Source organism: Branchiostoma belcheri, unplaced genomic scaffold, assembly GCF_001625305.1.
Source record: "Branchiostoma belcheri isolate BF01 breed outbred unplaced genomic scaffold, Haploidv18h27 scaffold227, whole genome shotgun sequence".
Taxonomy (NCBI): domain Eukaryota; kingdom Metazoa; phylum Chordata; class Leptocardii; order Amphioxiformes; family Branchiostomatidae; genus Branchiostoma; species Branchiostoma belcheri.
In genome coordinates, this window is record NW_017803791.1 from 56,395 (window position 1) to 60,867 (window position 4,473).

The window sequence follows — 4,473 nt, forward strand, 5'->3', positions numbered from 1 at the left end:
ATCAAGCCTAAAAAAGCCCGGTATAGGTAGGGTTAACAGTGCCACGTCTCAAGGTGAATGCGAGAAAACGGTATCTGAGGATATGAAAAAGGCGGCAAACTGGTTTAATGAAAACAGATTGTCATTACATTCGGACAAAACAAAGTCCATGATCCTTGGTCTCCCCCAGAGACTACGACATGTGGAAGAGTCAGTCTCTGTAACCAAAGGTGTAAACATCTTTAAGAGTCATTGCACGAGAAAACCAGGCAAAACCAGGCAGAGGTCGGAAGATGGGGGTCGGCCAAATCGGCTCAAACTTTGTATGTGAGATAGGTATGGGGAACTATGAACAGCCATATATTTAAAACCCTCCAGATATTTTTCGTTATGGAGATCTGGGACCCCCCTCCGAGAGCAACCGAAATCAGGTAATTTAGGGCTGAAAATTACTGAACTTGCGATGGCTGCACTGATGACTCTGATAAAGATATGGATAAAACGTTCATATTACCACATAGCATAGCTTTTCTAGATTTACAGACCGAAAGTTCAAGCGGACACCTTGAAGTTAAGATGGTGTGACAGGGGGTTACCGGAACCAATGAAAGCAGAATTTTCATCTCTGTGCATTCTAGTCATCTTTAAGGCGCATTATCTCATATGGGCAGTGGCTTTGGTGAATGTTTTTACTGTGGTTTAAGAGAGGAACATCTTCTGATTCAAAAACAAGCGTCGTTGGATTGGGCCATACATAACGCGAGCCGTGACTGGGAGGTCTTTATGGGGGATTTTCGGGTTTTGGACTATACTAAATCGGGCAATGACTTCTCAGTACCGGGTATGTTAGGGACACTGTCAGCATTATTTTAATTTTCTTTTTTACTTATCCAAAATGCCAGTTCTTTTAAAAGCTCTCCCAACTTGGCGATGCCTTTATTTAGTATTTTTCTGAGGCCGGCCCAGCTTTTTAAAAAAGCCTTTCTTGTTTTCTCTTTTACAGACGCCTGTTTCTTTTCTTCTCACTGGGGTCCTTTCTGAGCCTTATGCACTGTCTTTTCTGTCTGGTGCCTCCTGTCCAAACGGGACTTTCTTCTTCCCTGAAGTTCAGGGGTAGGGAATTTGGCGGAAAATTAGGCTACTTCATTATAATAGCTAATCTTAAGGTGGCAAATACAAATAGGAAAGTTAGCGCTTGCACAGTTCATTGCAGAAGCTGCTGAAAGCTTCCTAATTCCTGCCATGTCTTTAAATGGAATCAGTTTCTTCATTTTTGAGCCAAATGGCCTAATATTTGGTATGGAGGTAAAGTGGTAATTTTTTTATACAGGCTTATAGGTTTGTTTTATGTTTTTGCTTTTTTCCAACAAAATCTGTAGATTTGGGGTCATGGAGACCTAGAATTACACCCAAAAATATCTCAAATTTGGTATGGTATGCTTTATATATCAAGCAACATATTTGGCATACACTCCATTACAAATGTAAGATTTGTGACTTTTGGACTTTTTAAAATGTCTGTATTGTTTGGTGTGACTCAGAACGAATACAATGCAATGCAGAGCAAGCAGCATGCTATAGGCATAAAGGCAGGCCGCGTCTTTATTGCTGATTGGCTGCTGATAAATAAATTTAACAACATACCTTTAACACCTGCAATACACTTTCCTTTTTGCCCTGCTATTTAGATCAATCGGTCTACATATTGGGGGAAAAGGGCCTGACTTTTTTAATTTCAAAGCAGTTTCATGTGGACCCTGTAAAAGTGTTTGGGGGACTACAGGGTGTTTTGAGAACACCTTATATTAAAAAGCAGTTACATGAGGCTTTGCAAAACGTCTGTTTCTATATGAGGGTTTCAAAACATTTTACTGTACTGCCACAAATTGAAAATGATAGCTGTGTATTCTTGTGGTTAAGTAGCATTTTATTTTGGCCGGAATTTTTTTTCAAGTTAAAGCATGGGCCTTGGTTTGAAATCTGCTGTAGTTGCTGCAGGTATGCATGAAACCAGGCAAGCGCCACCTTTGAAGCTGGAGCTAAGGGGACAACGTCTGGAACAATGTCCTATAGTAAAGCTATTTGGACTACACTTTGATGGAAACCTCACATACGACAACCACACTGCTCATATAGTTAAGAAGTGCAACAGAAGCTTGGCACAGGTGGGAAGGGTTAAGAACTTACTACTATTTCGACAGAGAATAGCCGTAGTCAACGCCTTAATAATACCACATATAGACTACTGTTGCTCCGTATGGGGAAACACAACACAGAACAATTATAGGTGGTCCAGAACAGGGCAGCAAAGCTAGCTCTTGGTTGTGATTGTGATGCACATGTAGACACCATGCTGAAGACCTTAGGATGGCTGACTGTCAGGAACAAAATCCAACGAAGAATTCTTGTCACTTATAAACGTATAATGATCACCAAACAACCACAGGCTTTGTACGCCAAAATCACATTCCAATCTGAGATTCACAAGTACCGACACGCTCAACCAGTACAAACAAAATCAGACTACCAAAATCAAAATCAAACTCCCTTTTGTACAGAATGTCACCATTGTGGAATAACAAAGGCGGCAACTAGCAAAGTACTGGACTGTTAACTACAGACTGTTCACTTTGTAATGTTTTTGTACGTTTGAAATACATGTATGTAAATATGAATGTGTAGACCACAGGAAGAATAGCCTCTTTTTAGGCTAATTGTGGATTTAAATAAAACTAGAACTCAAATATGAGCGGGGTATTTAGGTTTACACTGGAATATGAAATTTGGTACTGTTTATAACAGTTTAAGTCTGATTCTTCTTTATACCGAGGAGATGGGCTACATTCAATTTGTTAACTTTACATTTGGAACACGTCAGAGAATGTTACAGAGAAAGGTCAATCTTAAAAACATTTTTGTGCAACGTATTGCAGCAAAATGTAGAAACCCATGCAGTCATTTTTACTTACAAGATGAAAGTTGGTTTTATCCAGGAATGATACAAGCAAGTCCATTCTTTGTTGTTTCTGTAATCACCATGTCGTCATCCATGTAGAAAAAATATTCCGTCCATACCTGGGATAATCCAAGATTTCGGCCAGCAAAATATCCCTGGTAAAAGAAATGTTTAACCACGTGAAGCATAATTTTTTTTCTCTTATGCGATTTTTTTGCCAATTGGATGTTAAAAATGTGCTGCTGTTTACTGGTGTTATTTATAAAAGAAGGCACAGGATATAACGCAAAATCAATGTTCAGTTTATGAAATAGTGTCATTAACAGCGTTTTGCCAATTCTCTCCGGTCAGAACGTTAGCAGCTAGATGACTCCAAACATCCTATCAAATCCGTGAGTGGCACACGGAACAATAACGAAAAACGGCAGGCAGTGATCGTCTATAGTTTTAGAAAATTTCGTGTTTATTTCTTCCTTTTCTTTTCTAATTGAATAGACTATTTCAGCAAACCAACCTCTGGCAAACATAATCCAGATTGTTTCAAATATCTACATCAGTATATATATATATGCTTGCAATATATTTGTATAAATGGCAAGCATCCCTGTTTAGCTTTTTTACTCCGTAAAGGAGGTCAGGACCTCCGGACGGAGTATTGTGAGAAGCTATTTTTCGTGTTCGCAGCTGGAACACGGGGTTCTCTTCGTGTGATCGGCATGCAATTTTATACGCCGTCTGCGGGCATGCCCGTGTTGATGCACGGATGTGTATTTATGCCGTTGCTGTTTTCGCGGTCAATGTAATATTTAAGATGCACCCCTACAATTATGAGGCAAATTTGAATGGTCCAGAAAAACCCGTTGTTTAGAATAGCGGTGGGCGGTGGAACTTCATGCAGACGCAGGGAGGGGTTGATAGGTGGTACCATAGATGTTCGCAGCCAAAATGCATTGTTCCGTACGTAGCATTTCTGTGTAATTTGGCATGTGGTGTGCCATTATGCCCGTGGTGATGCACGTCATTTTATTTTTATCCTAGCAGTTTTGATATTTGAGTAAATGCTTATTTTTGAAACATATGTATAATGTCGTTGACGTGTTTTCGCCCGGGTATCTGACCGGCGGTAGTAACACTCGAGGTGCTGGCCGCAACTGTTGCTGGAATTTGGCCTGGCCAGTCGTGCTTAATAAGTAACAGGAACGGTAAGACGGTGGGGCTGTATTTGTTACTAGTGACACGACCATGACTGTCCGATCTTTATGTCAATGCAATGATTGTGTGTGTGTGTAATTAAAATGAACTTCAAACTTGAATGGATTGACTTCATATTTAGAAGGTGGGTAGGTCTTGATAAGACCTCAAAAGGATTAGATTTTGGGCCCCCTAGCGGCTTCTAATGGTACTGCAGCTTAACTTCCGGTTTCGATATCTCGTGATCTAGACGTTCTAGGGCCACGAAATTTTGATGGTAGGTAGGTGACGTAGGTTTGGCCCCCCTAGCGGCTTGCTCAGGAACTGCAGGGGCGTTTCTTTGAAAA